Source organism: Leptopilina heterotoma, unplaced genomic scaffold, assembly GCF_015476425.1.
Source record: "Leptopilina heterotoma isolate Lh14 unplaced genomic scaffold, ASM1547642v1 Lhet_68, whole genome shotgun sequence".
Classification (NCBI taxonomy): domain Eukaryota; kingdom Metazoa; phylum Arthropoda; class Insecta; order Hymenoptera; family Figitidae; genus Leptopilina; species Leptopilina heterotoma.
Genome location: NW_025111157.1, coordinates 1,776,771 through 1,791,454, shown reverse-complemented (window position 1 = coordinate 1,791,454; position 14,684 = coordinate 1,776,771).

Here is a 14,684-nt window from a genome sequence, read left to right as displayed (position 1 = left end):
AATCCTTTTGTAAAATTTTATTGGAAATAATTGAATTTCTGAGAAGAATTTTATTATTCACAAAAATAATTAAATTCTTCTGAAGAATATTATTATTATTTATGAATGTAATTGAATTTTTGGAATGAATTTTATGATATTTTTTAAAATAATTGTATTTTTTCGAAGAATTTTATTAATCGTGTAATTAATTGAATCTTTTTGTGAAATTTTATTGAAAATAATTAAATTCCTGAAAAGAATTTTATTATTCACAAAAATAATTAAATTCTTCTGAAGAATATTATTATTTATGAATATAATTGAATTTGTGGAATGAATTTTATTAATATTTTTCAAAATAATTGAATTTTTTCGAAGTATTTTATCAAATGTAAAAAAATACAATTATTTAATAAATTCAATAATTTTTTTGAGAAATTTTATTGAAAATAATTGAATTCCTGTGAAAAATTTTATAAATTATGAAAATAATTGAATTTTTTTCGAAAGATGTATTAAAATTTTAGAAAATAATTAAATTCTTTTGAAAAACTTTATAACAAATTAAGAAAAAAATTACATTCTTTCGTGAAATTTTATTGAAAGTAATTGAATTTTTGCAAAGATTTTATACTATTTAAAAAAATAATTAAATTGTTTAAAAGGACTTATTAAAATTTTAGAAAACAATAGAATTCTTTCGAGAAATTTTATTAAAATTTTGTTAAAAATAATTGAATTTTTGTGAAGAATTATACTATTTATTAAAATAATTAAATGATTACGAATTTATTAACATTTTAGAAAGTAATTGAATTTTTTTGTGAAATTTTATTAAAATTTTGTTAAAAATAATTGAATTTTTGGAAAAAAAATTTGTTTTTTATAGAAATAATTAAATTTTTGTGAAGAATTGTACTATTTTTTAAAATAATTGAATTGTTACAAATTTTAACATTTTAGAAAATAATTGAATTTTTTTGTGAAATTTTATTGAAAATAATTGAATTCCTGAGAAGAATTTTGTTATTCATAAAAATAATTCAATTCTTCTGAAGAATATTACCTATTATTATTTATGAAAATAATTGAATCCTTTTGTGAAATTTTATTGAAAATAATTGAATTTCTTTGAAGAATTTTATTATTTATGAAAATAATTGAATCCTTTTGTGAAATTTTATTGAAAATAATTGAATTTCTGAGAAGAAGAATTTTATTATTTATAAAAATAATTGAATTCTTCTGAAGAATATTATTATTTATGAATATAATTGAATTTTTTCGAAGAATTTTATTATTCGTGAAAATAATCGAATTCTAGCGAAGAATTTTACTATTCATGAAAATAATTTAATTTGAAGAGGAAACAAATTTTATTCGTTTAAACGTTCGGAACTTTATGAGCTGAGAAAATTACTTGTTCTTTTAGTACTGGAATTCCATCCACAATAATTTTCAATTATTTCGTAATCTTTTTTTTTTAATTGAAATTATCAATTTAGACTCCGGATATTAAAAGTTCACAAGTATCGCATTTAAAATCAATGCTGCATGTGCCCTTCTTAAGATCTCAAACCTCAATTATAAAACTTTAAAAATCTCACCGTGAAGTGTATTCGCACATTCCATTACTGTGAATACTGCGATGTTTTCCAGATTAAATCACACGCGATTTTAACAACTTCGAACACTCCCGAAAACAACATTAAATACTAGTTACTGAACGAACGCGATTTCAAGTAAATTCGAACACTCCCGAATTAAACAATATTTTTAAATTATTCAAAAACACACGAGAGAATTTATGCGGTCATTCATTTTTCATCTCTCAATGTTGTAGGACGATTCATGAATTTCAATTTCCTTCTCAAGTCTCTTGTTTCCAATCGAACGTCAACACACTGCCACTTTTGTTGCAATTCCTGGAAAATAAAATTTAAATTAGATCTCCATTTTTCGATTAACAATATTATAAAGAAAAAAAAAAAAAGAAAAAAAAATTTGAAATCGTTTAAAAGCATATGTTAGTCAGAATTCCAAAAGTTGGTCATTGTTATTTTTTCCAAGAAACACAGTGTATGTCGGCAAAAATTTGAAAGTCTAATTATGCTATTGATTTATAATGGGGATAATCTAATCTTCTTGGGGTTATAATGAATGCCAGTGATTTTATGAGCCACTGATTTCTATCACATTTCGTTCGCCATCAAAGAAAATTTGCAAGACAACGACGAGAATTCGAAAAAACTACAACTTGTTATGCTTTTTTAACAACTTAGACAAAAAAATATATACAAAATTTATATTTTCTTCTAATTTTCCAATTTCTTCTGTGCAATTTAAGCATTTTCAATAATTTCTCCAAAAGTTTTCAATTTTTAGGAAACAAAAATTTGTTCTCTACTTCAGGACTCGAACCAGTGATTATTATTGACGAAAAAAATTAAATATTTTGAAAATAGTGGAGTTTCTTTAATAATTTTAATTGAAAATTTTCAAAATACTTGAATTTCATAAAGAATTTCATTCAAGTTTTTAAAATAATCGTATTTTTTAATAATTCAAATTAAACATTTAATTATTGAATTTTATTAAAATTTAAAAAAAAAATTCAATTCCTCTCAGAATTTTATTATAATTTTTAAAAATAATTTAATTGATTTAAAGAATTTTACAAAAATATTGAAAATAATTTAATTCTTTCAAAGAATATATACTTAAATTCTTTAAAACAATTTTATTGAATAATTTAATCCCTAAGAAGAATTAAAAAATTTTTGAACATAATTGAATTCTTCTGAAAAATTTATTTACAATTTTTTAAAATAATATAATTTACAAGAAGAAATTTATAAATTTTCAAAATAATTTAATGCTTGTGATGAATATTACTATTTATGAAAATAATTGAATTTCGCAAAGAATTTTATTAAAATGCTTAAAAAAATAATTGAATTCTCGGGAATAATTTTTTTATTTATCGACATAATTGAATTCTTTCGAAGAATTATTTATGTGAATAATTGAATTCTTTGAAAAATTCTTGCTTAGAATTTTATCAAAAAATTTTTTTAAATAATTGAATTCTTGTGGCAAACTTTATTTGTGAAAATAATTAAATTTTTTGATTAATTAATTTAAAATAGTATTTAAAAAAATGGATTTATTTCGGACAATTTTATTAAAAAATTTGAAAATAATTGAATTCCTGTGAAAAATTCTAATATTTTTGGTAAATAATTAAATTCTTCAAAAGAATTTTTAAAAAAACAGTTTTTTAAATAATTGATTTTTTCGAGGAATTAAAATTAAATTATTAAGAATAATTACATTTTTTTTGCAATTTCTGTAAAATTCTATTAAAAATAATTAAAATCCTGCAATGAATTTTATTATTAATGAAAATAATTAAATAGTTGCTAAGAATTTTATTAAAATTTGTGTCTGTCAATAATTATAATTAAAAAAATCTGATTATTGAATTTTGTGATTGTATTGAAAATAATTGAATATCGAAGAAGAATTTAATTCAATTTTACAAAATTTCAATTATTCGGAAATTCTTCAATTATATTAGAAAATAAAAACTTCAAATAATTTTTTTAAAAAATCCGCAATTAAACTTTTTCCAAAAAATTAATTCCACAGAATTGTTAGTTAAAAATATGAAGAATTCAAATTTTCAAAAATTTTAATTTGAAACCTTTTCAAAATTTAATAATTTCTAAAATTTTAGCTGAAATTCATTTTTAAATCAATTTTTAATAGAAAAATCTACGAGAATTTAATTATTAAAAATTTTAAATACAAAAATAAATAATTTATTGAATGTTTCTGAAAATTGAATTCTCATAAGCAATTTTATCAGTAAATTTTTAAATAATTGAATTTATTGAACGAATTTTAATAAAAAATTTTTAAGAATAATTACATTTTTCGGGGAAGTTGATGAAAATTGTATTTTTGAAATAATTGAAATTTTGCGATGAGTTTAATTATTTATGAAAATAATTAAATTTCTAAAAAGAGTTTTATTATTTATGAAAATAATTTATTCTCTATAAAAATTTTATTATACAATGAAAATAGTTGAATTATTGCGAAGAAATATATCAAAAATTTCTAATTAATTGAATTACTGTGAAATATTTATTATTTTATAAAAATAATTAAATTTTTTAGAAGAATTTTATTAAATTTTTTTTTAAATAATTTAATTTCTGTGAAGAAAATTATTTTTAAAAAAGAAATTAAATTCTTGTGAAGAATTTTATTAAAATTTCTTAAATAATTGAATTGCTTTATTATAATTTTTCAAATTTTTAAGGCATTTTATCAACATTTTTAAAAATAATTTAATTCTCGAGAAAAATTTTATTATTTATGTAAATAATTGATTTCTTGAGAAGAATTTAATTAACTAAATCTTGTAAAGAATTTTGTCAACATTTTTTTAAAGAATAGAAATTTTAAAAGAATTTTATTTAAATTTTCCAAAGTAATTGAATTTCTCAGAACTATTTTTTTCAATTCTCTGAATATATTTGAATTCTTTCGAAAAACTTCATTAAAAAAATTAAAAATAATTAAATTGTTGCGAAGAAATTTATAAAAAATTGATAAGTTATTGAATTCCTGTGGAATTTTTATTAATATTTTGTTTAAATAATTGAATTCTTTTGGAAAAATTTTTTTAAAATAGTAGATATTGAAAATCGTTGAATTGAGGAAAATTTTTGAAAATAATTGAAATCATTGAAATTTCGTCAAGAATTGGATTAAAATTTTTGAAAATAATTAAATTTCGAAGAAGAATTGTAATATTTATAAATATAATTTAAATTTTGACTAGAATTTTTTAAAATTTTTGAACATAATTAAATTTTGGCGAAGAATTTTATTACTTTTGAAAATAATTCGATTTTTGCAATCATTTGTAATTTCTCTAAAATTCTTCAAATTATATCGTAAAATTTACGAACTTTTCGTCTTTTTTCAATCAAATTACGAACTTTACGGATCTCTTATTTAAAAAAAAACGGAATTTACGGACTTATAGTTCGATCCCTGCTACTTGACAAAAACGAAATGTCGTGATTAACTTTCCTCTGATCAATTTTCATATAAGAAAAAGAGCTGATGCAACATCAGCCGATACGCAGTTGTGAATTAAACTTGCGTATCATCTTTGAAAAAAAATTCCCCACAAACAGGTGTACTTACTTTGACCACAAGATTGGTTTTATTTGAAATTTAATATTTTTGCACACATAGTGTCAATTTTTTTCTCTCTATGTGACATTTCGTTTGCCAAGTGTTAAGAAAAAAGTTTTGATTAATTGAAAGTATAACTTTCAATATAATTTAATAACTCTCTTATATATAAAAAAATATATACGTACAAAATATTAATGAAAAGGAATTGATTAAAATATCGGTATCAGATTCTTAATATTTGCCCGCAGTTGAATTATAAATCGCATATAATGTATAATATACGGTCAACAAATTCCAATCTTGATAGGACTGATTGTCATTTAATTAAGTCATCAAAAGTGCCGCGTCACACATATGACACTATAAGCAACCCAACTGGAATATTTTTTCTAAATCCAGGCTTGACTTAAAAAATTAATTTTGTCTTTCCCGATTTTAAGATTAAATTTTCACTTTTCCCTGACCTTAAAGAATATTCTGATTCACTCTCAAAAAAAATTTTCTAATATATTTGTGAGTTTATTTAATTGTAAAATTATTCGAAACATCGATAACTTCTTTTTTAAATAAATTCAGAATTGAAATTAAAATTTAAAAAAAATGGTTTATAGAATAGTTAAATTATAGTATTAATTTAGTATAGTATTAATTTAAAACCGTTTCAAAATTCAATTATTTTTAAAAATATTGCAAATATTTGTAACTTCTCCAAAATTCAATTATTTTTATAGAGCTTTTAACTAAAATTTTTCTCTAAATAAATTATTTTCAATAATTAAATATACATTTAAAAATTAAATTTCAAATGAATAATTAAAATTGTTCAAAGAAACTAAGTTTTTTTAAAACCAAACTGTAGAATTTTCTCATGAATTCAAAAAATTAGCTACTTTTCCCTGAATTCCTTGACCTGTGGCAACCCTGAAATCTCTTTTCGTCTCTAAATTATTACACTATTAATTTTTTTCAATGCTATCGCAGGGCTCGAACCAGTGAAAGTATTTAAAAATACGGACTTTACGGACCAAAAATGAAAAATTACGGACCATTTACGGACCAATTACTGACAAAAATATATAAGAGAACATTTTACTTAAAACTATAAATTAGATTTTTTCATAACTAAAAAACATGAAGATATCGATAACTCCGAGTCTTCGACTCGGAGCGATCGATTACTTCATGTTTTATAATAATTAAAGATAGAATGATAAAATCATTATCAATTCAATTATTATTTTCAAGAATTTTTAACTAAAATTCTTCTTAAAATCGATTATTTTTAATAATTTTCGAAAAAGTTCTTTGACAATTTTCAAATCCATTTCTTTACAATATTCAATTTTACGAAATTTCAATTATTTTTAAATTCTTCAATTAAATATGTATTAAAAAATAAAAACTTCAAATAATATAAAAAAAAATCCGCAATTAAAATTTCTCAAAAAAATTAATTCCACAGAATTGTTAGTTAAAATATGAAAAATTCAAATTTTCAAAGATTTGAATCTGAAACCTTTTCAAAATTTAATTATTTTTAAATCAATTTTTATCAGAAAATTCTACAAGAATTTCATTATTTAAATACAAAAAAAACAATTTATTGAATAATTACATATGTTTCTTAAAATTGAATTCTTTTAAAGAATTGTATCAATCAATTTTCAAATAATTTGAATTCTTTTGCAAAATTTTATTAAAATAGTAGATATTAAAAATAATTAAATTAGGGAAAATTTTTGAAAATAATTAAAATTTTGCCAAGAAATTTATTAAATGTTTTGAAAATAATTCAATTTTAGAGAAGAATTTTATTATTTATAAAGATAATTAATAATTTACGCAAAGAATTGCATTAAAAATTCTGAATGCAATAATATTATTCTTTAAAGAAATTTAATTAAAAATTTATTAAAAATAATATTTAAATTGTAATAAATAAATTGTAGCAAAGGTTATTAAAATAATTAAATTTATTTGATAAATTTTAATAAAATTTTTAAGAATAATTACATTTTTCGAGGAATTCGATTAAAATTGTATTAAAAATAACTGAAATTCTGCAATTAGCTTTATTATTTATTAAAATAATTGAATTCCTAATAAGAATTTTATTATTTGCCAAAAAAATTAAATACCTGTAAAAATTTTATTATTTATGAAAATAATTGAATATTGCGAAGAAATTTATAAAAAAAATTTGTAAATAATGAAATTCCTGTAAAATTTTTATTATTTTTTGAAAATAATTAAAGGTTTGTGTAGAATTTTAGTAGATTTTTTTTAAATAATTGAATTCTGTTGGAAAATTTTATTAGAATAGTATAGATACCTATTAAAAATCATTGAATTGAGGAAAAATTTTGAAAATAATTGAAATTTTTCTAAGAATTTTATTAAAATTTTTGAAAATAATTGATATTTCGGAGAAGAATTTAATTATTTCTAAAGATAATTGAAATTTTGACGAGAATTTTTAAAAATTTTTGAACATAATTGAATTTTTCGAAAAATTTTATTACTTTTGAAAATAATTGAATTCCTTCAATCATTTGTAATTTCTCTAAAATTATCCAAATTATATCGTATAATTTACGTACTTTACGGACCTTTTTCAATCGAATTACGGACTTTACGGACCTTTTTTCAAAAAAACGGACTTTTACGGACTTCAAGCAAAGTTACGGACTTTTACGGGATTTACGGACCTAGTTCGAGCCCTGCTATCGAATAAACAAGACAGCGAAATTATTTTACTACTCCCATAAAATTCAAATCGTATAGAATATGTGCCGAATGTTTATAAAAAAAAAAAAAATTTAACTCTTTAAATTTAACTCGGGAATGATTTATTGGAGAGAATTCTGCAGAATAGGAAATGACAGAGTGTAGTACTTAGAAAAGATATCTGTTTCCAAGATCATTGATGATTAATAAAATAAAGACCCACTGCGGCGCGCGTTAAGCCTAGTTGAAACTAGTCTCGGCCTGCTTCTTCAAAATCTTCTCAAAAGAAAAATTCCCCGATATATTATAATATAACAAGTGTCGGCACCTTTTACGGTGCATTTAAAAACTTTTGTCAACGTTTCTTTTTCTTTAAATTTTTATCCTTTCCTTTTTATATTATAAATATTATAAAGGTTAGGACCGTCTTTATTTTCACAAAAGAAAATATTTAAATTCAAGACGAAATACTGACGCAAAATCCTTTGAAGTTGAAAGTATAGTGGTTGAGGAGTATCTCCCAGAATAAATTGGAGCCTAACTAGGCTGAAAGTAAATCGTTAAAAATAAAAATCATCATCTGGCACGCTTCCTCTCCTCTTTTTTTCTTCATTCTCTTATCGTTTTTCTTTACTCATTTTATCCTTTACTTTTCTTCATCTTCTTTTACTTCTTCTTCTTCTTTCTTCTTCTTCTACTTGTTCTTCTCCTTCGTGGAACTCTTTATGAATCGACGAATGACACTTGTAACTGAAATTACATCAGACGACTTGTCTCCTATCCCTAATTTCCACTGAAGATGATGACGATGGATGAACAAGTGCCGTGAAACTTTGGCTTCGAAACCGGATGCCAGATTCTCAGGCGTTTAGCTAAGAATAAATGCATTGTCCAATTGCAAAGGACCGGTCAAAACTCGTTGGCAGCTCTTGGTACCAGACGCAAAAATATTTACTCCAACTTGTAAGAACAAGGAAGTGACCTCGAGTGATTACTTTCCAACAAAACTTTCGTGAAAAATTCTGCCGCCACGCTATATACCTGAAAAATATTGTCAGACAAAAGCAGACTTCGCACTCGATAATTCATTTTAAAACAAGTAGCAAAAAGTGGCTATCGAAAAATTAAACTTGACGACCAAAAAACTCATTTTAGACTCTTTACAAACCGGACAAAAATTCCATTCCAGATTTTTTTTTCCTGACTTTTTCCTAATTTTCATCAAAAATTTCATCTTCTTTCTTATCCTCCTAATAAATTAAATTCCTGCAACAAATTTTATTATTCAAGAAACAATTTAAATATTTATAAAAATAATTTAATTCCTGCAACGAATTTCATTATTCAAGAAACAATTGAAATATATTTATAAAAATAATTTAATTCTTGCAAAGAATTTTATAAAAATTTTTAAATAATTCATTTCTTTCGACTAATTTTATGCAAATTCTAATTTAAATAATTGAATTTCTGAGAAATTTTTATCTTATTCATGAAAAGAATTGAATTCTTACGAAAAATTTTACAAAACATTTTTAAATAAGTGAATTCTGTTTGGTAATTTTATAAAAATAGTAGATATGGAAATTGATGTGTGAAAAGTTCGTAAAAATAATTAAATTTTACAAAGAATATTTAATTTTTGACAATAATTGAATGTCTGTGTGGTATTTTTGAAAATTTCTTAAAAATAATTGAATTCCTGAAAAGCATCCCATTATTTATGAAAATAATTGAATTTCGAAAAGTTTTTAAAACTACTTAAATTTTCCAAAGAATTTAATTAAAATTTTTGACAATAACTGAATTCTTTCAAACGATTTTATTAGAATTTTTTAAAGTAATTGAACTTCCAAAAAGAAATTTATAACTTTTAAAAATAATTGAATTCTTGTAATAAACATTGATATATTTATGAAAATAATTGAATTTTTTAAAGAATTTTATTAAAGTGCCTCAAAATATAATTTAATTTTCGGGAACAATTTTGTTATTTAACGAAATAATTATATTCTTTCGAAGAATTATTTATATAAATAATTGAATTTTTTGGAAGAACTTTATTCAAATCTAAAAGAAGAATTGAATTATTTCCAAAAAATTTAATTAAAATTGAATTTAAAATAATTGTTTCTGTCGAATAATTTTATTGAAATAATTTGAAAATAATTGAATTCGAGTGAAAAATTCTAATATTTTTGTAAATAATTTAATTTTTCCAAAGAAGTAAAAAAAACATTTTTTTAAATTATTGATTTTTTTGAGGAATTAAATTAATATTTTAAGAATAATTATATTCTTGGAGCAATTTCTATAAAATTGTATTAAAAATAATTGAAATCCTGCGATGAATTTTATTATTTATGAATATAATTGAAATAGTTGCAAAGAATTTCATTAAAATTTTGAAAAATTATTGAAATCCTGAGATGAATTTTATTATTTATGAAAATAATTGAATAATTGCTAAGAATTTTATTAAGATTTTCCAAAATAATTGAATTCCTGAGAAGATTTTTTTTTTATATATGGAAATAATTAAATTCTTGTGAAAAATTGAATTAGAATTTTATTAAATAATTGCATTTCCAAGAAGAAATTTTAACTTTAAAAATAATTGAATGCTTGTGATGAATATTGTTATTTATGAAAATAATTCAATTTTGCAAAGAATTTTATTAAAATGCCTCAAAATAATTGAATTCTCGGGAATAATTTTGTTATTTATCGACATAATTAAATTCTATCGAGGAATTATTTATGTAAATAATTGAATTCTTCAAAAGAATTTTAAAAAAACAGTTCTTTAAATAATTGATTTTTTCGAGGAATTGAATTGAAATTTTTAAGAATAATTCCATTTTTTGTGCAATTCCTATAAAATTGTATATAAAATAATTTTAATTCTTCAATGAATTTTATTATTTATGAAAATAATTGAATAGTTGCTAAGAATTTTAATAAAATATTCAAAAAGAATTGGATTTCTGTAAAAAATTGTTATTTTCCAAAATAATTGAATTATTCATAAGAAATTTACTAAAATCTAAAGGAATAATTGAATTATGTTTAAAGAATTTAATTAAAATTGTTTTTAAAATAATTAATTTCTTTAGAACAATTTTATTAATATATTTGAAAATAATTGAATTCCTATGAAAAACTATAATAGTTTTGTAAATAATTGAATTTTTCTAAACAATTTAAAAAAACATTTTTTTAAATAATTGATTTTTTCGAGGAATTGAAATTAAATTTTTAAGAATAATTACATTTTGTGAGCAATTCCTGTTAATTTATATTAAAAATAATTTAAATTCTTTAATGAATTTTATTAGTTACGAAAATAATTAAATAGTTGCTAAGAATATTATTAAAATTTTCAAAAATAATTGAATTCCTGAGAAGAATTTTATTATTTATGAAAATAATTGAATTATTGCGACAAATTTTATTAAAATGTTTAAAAAGAATTGAATTTCTTTGAAAAATTTTGTTATTTTCGAAAATAATTGAATTCTTTATCAGAATTTTATAAACATCGTTTTGAATAATTAATTTTTCGAAATATAATAAATATTATGAGAATTTTATTTAAAATAATTGAATTCTTGTGATTAATTAATTAATTTAAAATAGAATTTAAAATAATTGAAATTCTTCTACGAGTTTTATTATTTATGAAACTATTTAAATTCTTTACTTAGAATTTTATCAAAAAAATTTAAATAATTGAATTTCCATTAAAAATATTATTATTAGTGAAAGTAATGTAATTATTTTGAAAAATTGTATAAGAATTTTGTTAAATAATTGATTTTTTCGAAATTTTTCTGAAAATATTCTAAATTAATTCAATTTCTGTGGAAATTTTATGATTTATGAAAATAATTGAATTTTGGATGAGTTTTATCAATTTTTTAAAAATAACTGAATTCTTTTGAGAAATTTGATGAAAATACTAGATATTGAAAATAATTGAATTTCGAATATTTTTCTAAAATAATTGAATCGTTTTAAAGAATTCGATTATAATTTTTGAGAATAGTTTTTTGATTTCTAGTATTAGCGAATTTAAAGTAGTGCAGTCAATTACATAAAAAAATTGTGCTAAATGAAATACGGATAAAATTAAAATTCCGTTAAATAAGAATGAGGACTGTCGATTTTGGCGGTGAATGATAATGATGCTTCCTTGAAAACAGGAAGCATTATTATATTTGCAAAAAGGGATGATAGAACAAGCCATATGCAGATGATTGAGTTGAGTCTTTTGAGGATTTGTGCGTCTAGACACGCCCTCTTTTCGCGACGAACTCTCTCTCTCTCTCTCTCTCTCTCTCTTTCTCTCTCTTTTTCTCTCTCCAACAGTTTCATTGCTCTTTCCTCACGTCTCTTCTCATTTGAAAGTTGATTCACCGATACCAATTTAGAATAACCCACACGACGGACATCATTTTACAGACTTTTCATAAATTTCACGGACAGACCAAACAAACCACGCGACAAAATCCAAATTTTAAAGGAGAGAGACACGATATGCTGCTGCAAGCAATTTTCAAAGGCCTCTATACTCTTTGGAAACGAAATTTCATTATTCTTCATCTTCAGTGTATGCTAAGAACAAAAATACTTTTTATTCAATTCTTTGAAATAATCATATTCATTTCACTAGGTTATAAAAGATGTTCGAAAAAGATTTTCGAAAAAAAAGGGATTCTTGAATAATCACAAAAAACCGCAATTCGCTAATTATTACTTTGAAAAATCAGTAGAAAAAATAATATTTACTTTTTGAAAAAGGTAAAAGAAAATTCAATTAAACATTTTCAAAAAAAATTAATTCTACAAAATTGTATTATAGTTAAAAATATAAAAAATTCATGTTTTCGAAGATCTTAATGTAAAACTTTTTCACAATTTAATTATTTTAAAAAAATTTCAAAAACTTCAACAAAAAAAAATTCGAAAATAATCAAGGGAAGTTAGGTAGTCACCATAATTATAATTTTAATTATTTCCACTTAATACTTTCCATTATTTTTAATGCAATTTTAATCGAATTCCCCGAAAAATGTAATTATTCTTAAAAATTTTATTAAAATTCGTCGAAAGAATTCAATTATTTCCATAAAAAATAGCCAAATTCTTCAGATTCACTAAATCCTTTTGAAAAGGTATTATTTAAAAAAAAAAATTTTCCACGCAAGAATTCAATTATTCTCATAAATTTCCATAAAATTCTTCGCAGAAATTCAATTGTTTAAAAATTTTTTTAATTCTCCTCAAAATTTCAATTGTCTTTATAAATAATTAAATTGTTTTCCACAATTCAATTATTTCCAAAAATTTTAATAAAATTCTACGCAAACATTTAATTATTTTCATAAATAATAAAATTGTATCAATAAAATTGAAAAAATTCTTTGTTTAATTCAATTATTTTCCAAATTTTTAATTAAAATTATTAAAGAAAACATTATTTTTAAAAAATTTAAAGAAACTCGTCAAAAGAATTTAATTATTCATAAAAACTCTAATACAAATGGAAGCCATTTGTAGATTTATTTATGTTCTAAATCAAATAAATTTAAATTTGATGAGAAAAAAAACCGGGAAAAATTCGGACAAAGCCGGGAATTTTGTTGAACGAAAATAGTAGACACCCTGCTTGATTAAAAGACTAGATATTTGAAAATTAATCCTATATTCCATTGTTTCTGGAGAGTATTCGAATCTTTCAAGATCTTATATATACTTGAGAAAAAAAATAAAGAAATAAAGAAAATAAAGATAAATAATGTTACCTTTAAATTTTTAGCGACAGCTTTAGGGTTATGTGGTTATGTGGTCCATAAAGAGGTGTTTTAGCAGAAGTTGAGGGGTAAAACGTCAACGGCGACATCAACACTTAAATCAACCGGCCTCTTTGCCTGCGTACAATTCCCCTCCGAACGCCACACTCCAAATGCAGACTGATGTCATATCCTCCATTATTTTCTAGTTTCTTTTTTACTTTTTCAGTTTGAAATAAACCTTGACGCCGGCACTGCAATATTCTCTACTGTCTATGATGACAATATTGTTGAGTCTCTGCTTCCGATCATTTTGCTGCCTGGTGCCAAACAGTTTTCTTTTCTCTTTATACGATATTTTCCCAATGAGAGCAGTGCAGCAATTCTTTATATCTCGTTCTCCATCTCTGCGAAAAAAAAATATTGTAATACTGTTTTTCTAAATTTAAAATTTAAAATAAAATTTTTTTTTTACAAAATGTCAATGTTTTAAATTCTAAATTCATTCATTCGATTCTTGATTCGTTTATTCAGTATTAATTACATGCTAGTCACTCATCTACAAAAACCTACTATTTTCTACTTTTTTTACGTTATGCTACTATTTAGGTAATTTTTTTTTTAGATTTCAGCCACTAAAAGCTACTATTTCGGTTTTTTTTTTTGAGAATTTCCACTGCTTTAAATTCGCTAATACTAAAAATCAAAAAACTATTCTTAAAAGTTATAATCAAATTCTTTAAAACGATTCAATTATTTCCAAAAAAAAAAAAAAAGAAATTTAATTATTTTCAATATCTATATTACTTTTATTAAATTTCGCAAAATAATTAAATTATTTTTTATAAAATTGATAAAATTCATCCAAAATTCAATTATTTTGGAAATAATAAAATTTTCACAGGAATTCAATTAATTTTGAACAGCATTTTTAAAAAAACTCGAAAAAAAGTCAATTAT